At 38.8% G+C, this 14470-nt stretch overlaps 1 non-coding gene across 1 annotated transcript; it reads left to right on the top strand.

The window, feature by feature from the left end:
• Window positions 1-426: 426 nt before the first annotated feature.
• On the top strand, window positions 427-533 carry LOC131222038 (small nucleolar RNA R71). The gene has a single exon (XR_009159746.1). It is a non-coding gene; the product is annotated as a small nucleolar RNA R71 (small nucleolar RNA).
• The last annotated feature ends 13937 nt before the right edge of the window (window positions 534-14470 follow it).

Here is a 14470-nt window from a genome sequence, read left to right as displayed (position 1 = left end):
CTCTGGTAATTGTTTACGGCATTTGATTGCTCATTCAGAATTTCTTGAAATGCAGGTATTGTTGGATAATTTTCAATTGTATGAATATTGCAAGCACAAATACCGCAAATAGTTTTCTTAACCTTATCCTTTTTAAGTTTCAAGGCCTCAAGTTTCCTTGTGAGATTAGCCACTTTAGCATTTATATCGTCTTCCTCTTTCAGAAGATATATTCCGCCCCTCTCTTTTGATTAAGTAGGCTTAGAAGTGGTGCTAAGTTTTGAGGAGATGTCCCATGATTGTGCGTTCTTAGCAAGTCTATCTAAATAATCCCACACATCGTCAACATTTTTATTCATAAATTCCCCATTGCACATTATCTCGACCAATTGGCGCATGAAGGATGTTAGTCTATCATAGAAGAAGTTTGTGATGCACCACGTTTTAAAATCGTGTTGTGGGTATGAATTGACAATATCCTTGAACCGCTCCCAACATTGAAAGAATGTTTCTTCTTCCTTTTGGACAAAGTTCATGATTGACTTTCTGAGGGTGTTTGTTTTATGGTATGAAAAGAATTTCTTTATGAACTCCCTCGTCATATCATTCCATCTACCAATAGATCGTGGACGTAGTGAATGTAACTACGTCTTAGCTTTTTCTTTCAAAGAAAAGGGAAAGCATTTCAGCCTGACTGTGTCCTCAGTCACATTAGGAAAGTATAAAGTGGTTATGATCTCATCAAACTCTTTCGAGTGTAAATATAGATTTTCAAATTCAAGTCCATGAAATTTTAGAAGGAGTTGGATCACACTTGACTTGATATCCATGTTTCCCATATTTTCTGAAAAAACCATGCATGAAGGTGTGCTCACCCCCGCCGGATGTAAATAATCTTGTAAAGTACAAGGTGGGGGTGCTTGATGCACCTTGTTTTCATCCTGAATTTCCTCAACCCTAGGTTGAGGTGGATTTGGAAGTTGGTTAACCGGTTGATTGACAGCTATAACTTCAGTTAACCCAGAGGATATCTGGTGGTGTCTAATCCCGTGATGGATAGATAACCCCTCAACTAATCCTCCTTCACTCAAGAGATGTCAAGTATTATCACGGACCCACTTAGGCATGAAACACTCTCAGCCCCCAAGTAACTAAGCTAACCTTAACCTAAGAGAGAGAAAACTAAAGCAATTAAGAAATCTAGAAATAGAAAGAGAGAGATTTAGAAAGAAGTTAGCAAATTGGAAGTTTCTATATTAAGATCATGCAAAACAGAATAGCAAGTTACTTTCCAAAAACAAATTAAGAAAATTCCTAACCTAGAAATAGAAAGATAAGTTAGTTTCTAAAAATAATTCAGAAAAAATCCTAACTTAAAAATAAAAAGTAAATAAACCCTAATCTTAACCTAATTCCAAATCTAATTAAATTTAGAAAAATGCAATCGTTACTCCCCGACAATGGTGCCAAAAACTTGTTCAGAACCCCATGTGTAGGGTTGCGATGTAGTAATAATCTTAGTGAGACAGAGGTCGAATCCACAGGTACTAATCTTGTGTATATTCTGAAAGTTACTAGAATCAAAACTAGAAGAAGATCTAAATCTAAATTGGGAATAAAATAAAGTAATTGTGAAGTATTTAATTAGAAACTTAAGAATTTAAAAGTGGGAACTGAGGTTTCCAAGGATCCACTTGCGGCTATTAGGATATTTCCTCATTTGATTCAAGGAACACAATTGGAATTGAAGTCTTATCTTATTCAATTAAAAGATATATCAATAAACTCAGATCTAAACTTTCATTGACCTAATTCTCAATATATGAGAGTTGTGAGGATTGGAAGTGATTTTATCATCAAACCATGCCCTAGAGATAATAGCAAATAACAAGATATACCAATCCATAACCACCATAGGAGAATTGTGAAGATTTGAAGAGATTCCATCACTTAACCATGTCCAAAGGACGATGGTGAACAACAGGATTTACTATCTTCACAATCTCAATTCAAGAAAAGAAGATACTCAAAGCAATCACAGATCCATTGTAATTTGAATCACAACAAATCATTAAAAACTTAAAGTATTCCTTAAATATCAAATTAGAATCAAAGAAGTTCAATAAGAACAAGAATCAAATAAGAAAAATATCTCAATCATAATACAAGCTTTACCCCTTAGCCCTAGCTAAGGGATTTAGCCGACCATAGACATGATTGGATATAAAATCCTTAAAGAAAGCATTAAAAACTAGGAAGAAAGGAAGAAGAAACTCTTGAATGACGGCTCCACCCCTTTGCTCTACTCCTTAAAACCCTAAATAGCCCAAAAATACTTAGGAAACCCATATTTATAGGCTAGTTTTCACAAAATCGCAAAATCGCCTCAAATTTACGCAGTACGCATAACTCTGCGTAACGCCTTCGATGTCGTTGAAGGGGTTTGAATCCGGAAGTTGCGCATTTTCTCCTTTCGCACTATGTAGGTCTTTGTGTCATCAAACCTTCCTTCGATGTCATCAAGAAGTCCTTCGATGCCATCCAAGGGTCTTTGATCCATTGAAAAAGTGTCCAAAACAATCCAATGAGTTTCTTTAATTTCTTCAATAAATTCGATGTCATCAAGCATCTTTTTCGAGTCATCGATCATGTCTTCGGTTTATCGAGAATTGCATCCAATATGTTTAACAACCAACTTGATTTTCCTGTGAAAATTCGATGCCATCGAGCTGTATTCGATGTCATCAAATGATGGCTTCGATGTCATCGAACACCGATCAATGACATAGATTGTGAAGTGAATTTCAATACTTTGCTCTTCCGACCTCCTTCCTTTTCTATTTGGTTTTCTTGAATCTTGGGGTCTTTAAATTTTCCATCTTGGTCTCCAAAGATCCATTCTTTACTTTTAGCAATTCTTAAGCCTTAAATCCATGCTTTTAACATTCTTTTCAATCCAAGCTCTTAAGCTCACATTGCAACACAAACATGTATAAAATATACCATTAAGCATTATCATGTTCATAAAACCAAGATATAAATAGGGAAAAATATGCAATATTTGAGTCTCAACAATGAGTCTCTACCTAAATAGATAGATCTCTTTGAATCCTTCTGTAGTGGGCCGAGCGTCTCTCCTTCTGCCAAGGCAGGCCTACCTTAACATCTTCAGACCACTTAGCCAAGGATTGGGCCACCGCTCACTCTGTTAAACCAGAGGTCTCCTTATCACCTAATAACAGGGTCGGGGATGGTGGATCTTGGGAAGTCATCAACTGTATATCCCAGTCATCCGACTCCGAATCTCCATTCAAGGCATTAGGTTCATCCCATTCATTCGACATATCGTACATTTTCGGTTGGAAGCTCAACAAAAAGTAGAAATAAGGATGAAAAATGAAAGAGAGGGGAATAGAGAAGAACTGAGGAAGCAGAGGTCACCGGGGTAGAAGATTTCTGACTTATCGGAAATCGCTAAGTCTGGGAACTTGAGAAGAGGCAATGGGAGCAAATAACTGTGATCGTTAGGGTTCTCCCCTCCTTATAGGTAGCTCGACGGCATGCATTAATTGTCTACATTTAATGCAGCAACCGAAGAGGCTCTTCGCCATGTGCTCGTGGCCACATGGAGACTTCCCCTTCGATGGACGACCCGACTCTCCAGGCAACCACTACGTGTCAGCACCCCATAGGTTGGAAACTGAAAAGGTGCCTTGTCAACGCATGTCGCCTCGAGCACATCGTACCACCATTGCAAATCTATTTCGATCTTCGCATATATTGCCCTTCTCTGCATTAATGATGAACTGACTCAACCTTCCATACACAGATATCATCAATCCGACCTCACTACACCGACTTACTTCCCGAGCTTACGTAGTCAGCTCGGAAGTAGAGGGGTTATTGTTATGGGTAAAAATGAAATGGTGAGAAAGGTGGGGTTAGCTCAGACATTTGTATTTGTCCCATGGTCGGCCAATATGAATCTTGACCGAGGAGATCCTCAACGGCCAAACAATGGTGGTGAAAAGACCTGTTAGAGGATGAAGTATTCTCGTTTCCTTTGACAGAAGACAAGAGCTGACCACTTTTACGGTCCCATTCATTTCCGAGCTCCTGCAACGAGATTTGTCTATGATTTACTAAGGCCAGTCTGAACTGGTTGTTCGAGCAAAAATCTCATGCACGGGGCTGTGCAGTTCGGAACTTGTAACGAAGTCCCTACACCGTATGATAAGATGAAGAAGATGGTCATACTCGATGTCATCCATACTTCGTCAAGGAAGGGAGTTCGGTCTCAGTGCTCGGACATAACCTTCACAGGCAGATCTACCATAGGCCATAGCCCACATGAGAGACTAATTCAAATTGTTCTTCATCAGTACGATTGTGAAGATAAGTTTGGATGCTCGACCTCGGTCTCCCATCATATGTGTTTTCCGACCCCAACCACTCGGAGGTCTCATCAAAGAGATCCATCTGAGATCTCTAACGAAGATTTAAGAAGATAACCGTGACATGCTCGAAGATAGATTCTTTCTATAATACGCACCTACCAAGTAGGGAAATCACCATCTACGTCGCCTTCACCGAGCGACTATAAACAAGAACCTATCCTACGGTGAATGGTATGCACCAAAAGACAGGGTCTCATTTCCCTTCTTTGTGTGCAGGTGTTTGGAGGTTCAAGGAGGGTTAACCAGATTTCTACATCAACAATTACCTCATTTCAACCTGACTTGGACTCAAATTCTTAATGGGTCTTACTCAGGCCATTTTTAAATGGGTACGACCTAGATAATATCTGACCTACATTTGGGAAGAAAAAGTAGTTAATTAAGCAAGTGTTTTTTTTTTCCCTTGTGATTTGGATTACAAAGGAGACGTGGGCCCAAAAATGATGTATTTATTACCTTTCATCCATTTGGAGAGATCATTTTAGATCTTTCACCCAAAAAAAGTCATTGCAAAGGTTAAGTAGACCACACCACAAATAACATTGGGACAATGATTCTCACTGGTAATGCATTCATAGGGCCCACCATAATATTTATTTTCCATCTAATCTGTTCATAATGTCACACAGACCTGGATGAAGAGGAAAAACAAATATCATATTGATCCAAAATTTCCGTGGCACTCAAAAGGGTTTCAATGGTAGGCATTCAATCCCCCACTGCTTTTTACATGGTAGTCCACTTGATTTTTGGATCTGTCTTATTTTTAGGCTCAAGACTTACTACGGGCTCACCATGTGGACGGACAGTTTGGATATAACTCATACCTCATGATGGCACCCACATAACTTGGTGAAGTCAACCCACAAGCTAAGTCGGTGGTGGCTGGTACACCAGCCAATCAGCTTCCGTATACAAGTAAAAAGCCTATATATTTTTCATTATGATTGCTTGGCAGTCCAGGTTATGGGTCCAATTGTAATATGTGTCCAGTTTTTTCAGCTTATTTTAAGGCATGAGCCTAAAAAGTGGCAGATCCAAAGGTCTAGTGGACCGCATAACAATATAGTAGGAAAATGACGTCTACTGTTGAAACTTTCCCGAGGGCACATGATCCAAAACTTTTCCGATATAGGCTTTACACAGAAAGAAATTTCTAATAGAAGATCCCTTAGCTACTTAGCCTCTTTACCTGTTGCAGCCAGGGCTATAAATTCAGACTCCATAATCGAATGCATTATGCAAGTCTGTTTCTTGGATCCCTAAGATACAGTTGCAACTCCTAGGGTGAATATCCACTCTGTAGTAGACTTGTTGTCCCCTACACTCGATATCCATCTCGCATCGGTATATCCTTCCAATATGGCAGGAAACTCTGAATAAAATAATCCTAAGTCTTTGGTTGCTTTTAAGTAACCAAGGACTCTACTTATTGCATTCCAGTGTTTAGTACTGGGGTTACTAGTAAACCTACTCAGTTTACTTATAGCATATGCGATATCAGGTCTAGTGCATTGCATAGCATATATAAGACTCCTTATAGCACTCGCATATTCTAATTGTGCAACTATTCTTCCAATATTTTCTTTTAGTTTGATACTTGGATCAAATAGTGTTTTTGCTTCTTTTATATTTAGCTGGTTAAACTTGTTTAGTATCTTCTCAATATAATGAGATTGATACAAAGCATAACCCCTACAATGTTTTTTAACTTTGATACCAAGAATGGTATCAACTTGTCCAGGATCCTTTATTTTAAATACGGAAGATAGAAACCTCTTTATTTCAGTCACACCTTCCATTTTATTACTTATTATTAACATGTCATCAACATATAAACAAATAATAACGATGTAACTACCATCTACTTTAGAATATATGCATTTATCAGCTACATTATGTATAAAATCATGAGATAATATTTTAGAATCAAACTTCTCATGCCATTGTTTTGGTGCTTATTTTAATCCTTATAATGATTTGACTAATCTACATACTTTGTTTTCATTTCCTGGTAAAACGAATCCTTCAGGTTGTTCCATATATACCTCCTCGTTGAGGTCACCATTTAGGAATGCGGTCTTTACATCCATTTGGTGGATGTGAAGATGATGTATGGAAGCTAACGCAAATAATATCTTAATGGATGTTATCCTAGTTACAAGAGAGTATGTGTCAAAGTAATCTATCGCTTCTTTTTATCTAAAACCCTTAGCTACTAGTCGAGCTTTAAAGGTTTGGATAGTCTCATCAGTGTGATATTTCTTCCTAAATACCCACTTACAACCTATTGGTCTAGAACATGGAGGTAAGTTAATTAGTTCCCATGTTTGATTTGATAGTATAGATTCCATTTCATCGTTTATAGCTTCTTTCTAGAAAGCTGAGTCTCTAGAGGATATGGCCTCTTTATATGTTTTAGGATCATCTTCTATAATCATTACTATAGGTATTTTTCTTATAACATTTTCTCTCTCCTCTACAAGATGGAAAATGACACGTTGTGAGTCTATATAGTCATTTCCTAGACTCTTCTCTATTCTTGTCCTTTGACTCCTACGAGGCTTAATAGGAGTTTCCACTATCTGTGGAGCTGTGCTATCTGGTTCTCTATTAGGAGTTTGGATTTCATTATCCTTTGACTCCAATGATAGTGAGTTTTCAAAGAACTCAACATCACTTGATTCTATTATTGTATTAGACTCTATGTCTAGAAGTCTATGAGCTTTACTATTTTGTGCATACCCTACGAAGGCGCACTTAATAGCTCTTGGTCCTAACTTAATTCTTTTTAGATCAGAGGTTCTGCAATATGCAAGATTCCCCCACACTTTTAGATATCCTAGGTTAGGTTTTCTACCTCTCCATGTTTCATATGGTGATATTTTATATTTTTTTAGACGAAATTCTTTTTATTATATGGCATGCTGCAAGTAGTGCCTCTCCTCATAGACTTAGTGGTAACTTTGCTCTTATCAGCATTTAGTTGACCATTTCTACTGAGGTTTTATTCTTCCTTTCAGCTATTCCGTTTTTGTTGCGGTGTGTATGGCGCTGTACATTGATGTATCAGTCCATATTCTTCACAAAAGTTATCGAATTCATTGGAGAAGTATTCTCCTCCTCTATCACTATGGAGAATTTTCATTTTCTTATTCAGTTGATTCTCTACTTCTACTTTCTATATTTTAAACATGTTTAATGCTTTATCTTTGCTCTTTAATAGGTATATATACACATACCTAGAGTAATCATTTATAAAGGTTACGAAGTACCGCTTACCTCCGCGAGTAAGAATGCCGTTTAACTCACAAATATCACTGTGCACAAGATCCAATACTTGAGATGGTCTTTTAACACTTGGAAAAAGTTTCTTTGTCATTTTGGATCTTATGCACACTTCACATTTTTCAGTTTCATTATCTGTGTATGAGATTAAACCATTCTTAGCCATGAACTTCAAGGTACTATATCCTATATGTACTAGTCTATTATGTCACAGTCCAGCGGATTCAACCATATACGCAGAAGTACTACTTTCATTCAGAAAAAACTTAATCATTCCGTTACAAGCATATCCCTTTCCGACAAAATTCTCATTTTTGGACAGAATCAGTTTACCTGACTCATACACCACCCATATGCCTGGTTTTCCCAGAAGATCCCCAAAAACTAAGTTTCGCCTCATTTCTGGGACGTGCAGTACATTAGTTAGAATCACTTTCTTTCCAGAGGTGAATATCAGTTCGACAGTTCCTTTGCCGATGACCTTCGATCGGACTTCATTACCCATTTGGACTTCTTGACCATCTGTCAATTCCTCATAGGTTTTGAAGGCTAATTTGTCGTAGCACATATGTACAGTAGCAGTAGTATTATACCACAAACCTGGAACTTTGTCTTAGATGGTATTCACCTTAGTGATCATAGCCATGATATCGCCTTCTTCTACGGCACTTACCTCTTTTTTAGATTTGCGATAGCGGCGTACTCGAGTATAGTGCCCGGTTTTTCCACAGACATGGCATGGGCCCTTGAACTTTCCATTCTTCTTTTGGGTGTTCTTTTTTAATTTTCCTTTACTAGGTTTCAGGGAATCGTCCTTCTCGGGATGTTTGTTATTAGTGTTTTCTACAGCATGTACCTTGGACGAGGTATTCCTATTATCATTTTTTCTATTGCGGTTACGAGATTCTTCCTTAATCCTGAGATGTTTCTGGATTTGTTCTAGTGTGTAGTCCTCGATTTTATGCAGCAACTTCTTTCTATAGTCTTTCCACATCGGTGGCAATTTGGCGATTATAGCCCCGACTTGGAATGATTCAGGAAGATCGATTTTTATCGCTTTTATTTTGTTTATTATTAGCTGCAGTTCTTGAATTTGGGGCAACAACGGTTTATTATCTACCATGCTGAAGTCAAAATACCTGGCGATGAGAAACTTGTTGGTACCTTCTTCTTCAGCCTTGTATTTGAATTCCAGAGCGGCCCAGATCTCCTTTGCTGATGATGTCTGTTGGTACAGATCGTATAGGCAGTCGGAAAGAGTGTTCAGAATGTGTCATCGACACAAGAGTTCGTCTTCGGTTCTTTTGGTGCGGGCAGCTACTTGTTCAGGTGTGTCTTTATCAGATGCTTCAGGTAGTGCTTGCAAATTTGGATCTAATATGTAATAGATCTTCAGCGCCATCAGGAGAAATTTCATCTTGTCTTGCCATCTTGTAAAATTGGTTCCATCGAACCGATCAAGACGTTTCAAGTCCTGATTCATCAACTTGATGAATGAAACACTGTCGGCTTCCATCAGTAAATAACGCTTTAAGATTGTTGGAAATTATACAAATTAATGTATTTCTGTATAATGTGGAAACCGAAAATTGCAAAATAATCAGAAATCAGGACAGGCTGAAGCACGTCTGAAACGTTGTCCTTAAAGCGTTATTTGCCCCTACTCAAGTGAATTGAGTATGCTGATAGGTTACAGGCAAAGAGCTTTTAGGATACGACGAGCCTGGAGTGGGTCTGCGTTCAACAAACACGAAGGCCGACCAAATAGAACTCAATTACACACTTTCTAGCAGTATTACAGTATAAAGGAAAAAATCTCAAGAGAAGAAGAAAAGAAGAGAAAAAGTAGTTTCGACTTCTGCACAGGTCAATTCAAATCTTCAGCCACTGGTTCAGTTGAACTGTCCTAGACCACACCGCTGGTCTGTTCTTCAAGTTAAGGTTTAAGCCTTGCTACGTTGCTGGAAACACTAGAATATAGGAGTGGAGAGAAGCTGGCTGTCTTAGTTCGTATGGGTTTGCTGGAGTGAGTTGAGATGGATTGGAAACCCATCCAGGTCCTCCTTTTATAGGATATGGTGGCTATGGGGTTATGGTCCAGAGACTTAAATTCCATTAAGCCATTTCTGGCTGTTGGAAAACTAGCTGTTTTATGGCCGTTTTCTGACTGTTGTGCATGGGCCATTAAGCTGCTACATGCTGACTGTTGTGAGACAATAGCTAGCTGTGCGAAGTACAAAGTGCGGACCCTTCACTAATGACTCAGCTGTTACAGTTTCTGCTGCAACAACTCTTTTCAGTCCCTCTATTTATACTGAGAGATTTCTCTCCTAGTCCTTTAGTCTCTCTACTAACTAGCCACTCGCCATATCCACTTAGTCGTTCCGCGACTCGCACACGTCTCGCTTCGGTTCGCTCCGTGACTCGCACACGTCTCGCTCCGGTTCGCTCAAGGTCGCGAAAAGTGCAAAGTGCACCACTAGCGCCTCTACAGCCATATATCACCATCTTTAGTTCTGAATTCGGCCCCACAACGCGTGATATTTGGGTTTTGATGGATTGATCATTATTCAACAGGTTGAGGGCTTTACCGTAGAATTCCGACTCTTCCAATTCCTTGACAGTGACATGTATTTCTTCTACTATTCTCAGTGCTTCTTGTTTGTCTTCTTCCATGATGAGAAGATGAAAAGAAAGATAAAGAGTCTAGAAAGGTTTTCTTATTTAGAATTTTGGTGATGGTTGAGAGTCTACAAAGGTTTTCTTATTTACAAATTTGGTGGTGGTTTTATCGAACATGTAATCCAACAGGGAGAGACCGATTCGGAGAGAGAAACTAGGGAAAGCGTATCCTGTGAGCCGGGGAAACACTAACTTTTGATTGTAAGGCCCACTTGATGTAAGTATTGTATATCCACGCCGTCTATTCGTTTTTCTAGATCATTTTACGAATGCAAATTTGAAAATGAAGCTGATCCGAATCTCAGGTGGACCACACCACATGAAACAGTTGTGAATGAATGCCCAACCATTAAAAAGTTCTTGTGGGACACAAGTTTTGTATCAAGATGATATTTGTTTATCCACTTCGTCCAAGTCTATGTGACTTTATCAACAGCTTGGATGGAAAATAAATGTTATAGTGGGCCATAGGATGGTTTCAACGGTAGATGTCATTATCCCCACTGTTTCGTGTGGTGTGGTCCACTTGATCTTTGGACATACTTCAATTTTGGTTTCACTGAGAAAAATGAGATTTCGAAATGGATGGACAGTGTGGATAAAACAAATACATCAAGGTGAGCCCAACAGAGACAAAAGATTACGATCAGCGTATGTGGAAACCCGGATTTAATTGTTAAATTACGTATACATAATAAGGTGGGCCCCGCGTGAAAAGTGTTTCTCGGTCGGAAACGGATTGGCTATTCCCCAGCCACCTGCCAATGGCTTATGGTCGGTGCTCTGTGGGCCCCACTATAATGTATGTGTTTCATCCATTCCGTCCATCTATTTTTTAAGATCATTTTATAAGATGAGACAAAAAATGAGATATATTTAAATCTCAAATGGACCACATTACATGAAACAATGTTGAATGAACGTAGACCATTAAAAACTTTTTGGGTACCATAAAAGTTTTGGATCAAGCTGATCTTTATTTATTTTTTCCCTTCATCTAGGCCTGCATGACCTAATCAATGGATTGGATGTCAAATAAACAGTATAGTGGGCTTTAAGAGGATTTTAATGGTGATATCCAATCACTATTGTTTTCCTATGGTGTGGTCCACTTGAGATTTATATCCCTCTCATTTTGTAATCAAGCACTAAATTGATTTTTAAAAATGGCTGAATGGAATGGATGAAACACACATCATGGTGGGGCCCACAGAACACCAACCACTAGCCACCAGGCTGGTGGCTGGGCTGGGCGAGTAGCCAATCCGATTCGTTCTCAGGAACCGGACTCCCTGTAAAAATAGAAGTTGTCTGGACGCGGATTTCCTGCGAAAGCCTTTCCCAGGATGTGACTGCGCTGGAACCTCATGTGGGACCTAATGTGATGTTTGTGAATTCCTCACCGTCCATCTGTTTTCTGAGTTCATTTTAAGACATGTTGCGAAAAAATGAACGTATCCAAAGCTAAAGTGAGCCGAAAATGTGATAATTAAACGTTCACAGTTGAAAATTTTGTAGGGCCATAGAAGTTTTGATTCATACTAATATTTTTGTTTTCAATTCATCCCAATAGGAATGACATTATTAATGGTATGAATGACATCTAAACATCACTGTTGATCCCAGGAAGGTTTTAATGGTAGAAATTTTCCTAACCACATTTTCTTTTAGTAAACCTTACTTGAGCTTTGGATATTGTTCATTTTTGGCAACATGCCATAAAATGAAATCACAAAACGGATGAACAAGGAGGATTTCTCACAAACATTACAGTGGCCCCACCTGAGTTTCCTCAGCAGGAACTTCCTGCGAAAGGCTTTCGCCGGAAATCCGCGTCCAAATTAGTTTGCTAGAACACTTTCCAGCCTATTGTAATTTGATATGTTGGGACTCTACCATTGAATTTTTGTTTTATATCAGTAATCCAGACCGTTTATTTGATAGGGTTCTTGTTGGATGCTTCAAAATAACTCTCGGATTGAATATTTTAAGCCTTCGATTACACAAAGGTTATGGTAACCGTTAACGTTCAAAGCAAAAGATCAAACTCATCAAAGGGTTAAAATAATTCAATTGGAGATTTTATTTATAATATTTTCGAAATTAGGCATATTAACGGTTTCGATCATTGTAAGATAACCCAAATTGACGTATCTTACTGCAATAGGTAGGGATGTATTGCACCGAAACTGCTTGGACCCAAATTCTCCGGAAGCGGATTCCCTGGTGACAGTCACCAGAACGGACGCGGATTGCGTCCTACCCCTACCCGTCTCCAGCTGGGAACGTGCAGCAGCTTTGAGTGGCCACTGTAATGTATGGGTCTTATCCACACCGTCCATCCAGTTTTTCGTATTATTTTATGTATAGAATAAAAATGAGGCAGATCCAATTTTCAATTGGACTACACAATGGGGATTAAACTCTTACCGTTGAAAACTTCTTGGAGACCACATAAGTTTTGGATGGATCTGATTTTTTTTCTCTTCATCCAAGTCTATGTAACTTTATGAATAGGTTGGATGGCAAATAAACATCACGGTGGTCCATAGAAAATTTTCAACGGTGAGAATCATTATCACCTCTGCTTCCTATGGTGTGGCCCACTTGAACCTTGGATCTCACTCATGTTTGGTTTTGTATCCTAAAACTATAGGAAAAAATGGATGGACGGTGTGGATAAGACCCATAAATCACGGTAGCCACTCAAAGCTGCTGCCCGTTCCCTGCTGGAGGAGGGTATGGGTAGGAAGCAATGGGAACGGATTGGCTACTCCCCTAACACCAGCCAATGGCTGATGGTCGGTGCTCTGTGGGCCCCACCATAATGTATGTGTCTCATCCATTCCGTCCATATATTTTTAAAGATCATTTTATTCATGATACCAAAAATGAGATATATCCCTATCTGGAATGGACCACATTACAGGAAACAGTGTTGAATGAGCGTCAACTGTTAAAAATATTTTGGGGCCATAAAAATTTTGGATCGAGATGATTTTTGTTTTTTCCCTTCATCTGAGCCTGTATGACCTAATAAACAGATTGGATGTCAAATAAACAATATAGTGGGCTTTAGGAGGATTTTAATGATGGATATCCAATCACTGTTGTTTTCATGTGGTGTGGTCCAACTGAGATTTATATACCTCTTATTTTTGGAATAAATCCCTAAAATGATCTTTAAAAATGGATGAACGTAATGGATGAAAGAGCACCGACCACCAGCCACGGGGCTGGTGTAAGGGGGAGTAGCCAATCCGTTTCCGGAAGCAATCCGCTTACCTAGGACGTGGATTTCTGCGAAATCATTTCGCACGAAGTTCCTGCACTGGGAACTTAGGTGGGGCCCATTGTGATGTTTGTGAGAAATCCACGCGGATTCTCACCTATCTGTTTCTCCATGATTTCATCAAGGTGCTAGGAAGTTCTTTTCCAGTAAAACTTGAATTAAAGGATACATAAATACTAGATACTCTATTGGGGGCTCAACTTTTTACATGGGTCGATTGAAGAAAATAGTCAATCTCTCCAAGTTAAGCAGCTAAAATCAAATGGTCATTCATACCATTGCTCATCCATAGAGGAGCAAGTGATTTATCCAGTCCAAAATAATATAATTAGGCAATTCACATCACATGTGGGACAGATCCTATCCATTGATCAGGTCATATAGGCCATGAACATGCCCTTTCTCAATAATAATAACGTTGGTCGATTCCTCCCTCAGGTAAGTAGTGTAAAACACCAATGGGTCACCACACTTGAATATGAAATGGATGGCTAGAAAAATGATGATTCACTTTCATATGCTTAGGGATAGGTGAAGCACTTAGGCTGCATTTGGATGCACAGTTCTAAACAATCAGTTTTAAACATGAGGACTGAACAAATTGCAATGAGATTTGCAAGTATTGAGCCAGTCTCTCAATATCATTGAAAATTCAATCATTTTCACTTCTTTCAACTATCAATTGCAATTCAACTAGATAACATCCAAACACTCCCAAAATAGTAGCAGCAAACCCTTGTTAAATTATATATGTATTTTGTTGCACTCAAGC

This window comes from Magnolia sinica, chromosome 12 (assembly GCF_029962835.1).
Source record: "Magnolia sinica isolate HGM2019 chromosome 12, MsV1, whole genome shotgun sequence".
Classification (NCBI taxonomy): Eukaryota; Viridiplantae; Streptophyta; class Magnoliopsida; order Magnoliales; family Magnoliaceae; genus Magnolia; species Magnolia sinica.
Note: the sequence above shows the minus strand (reverse complement) of the source record. Positions and strands in the feature narration are given on the sequence as shown.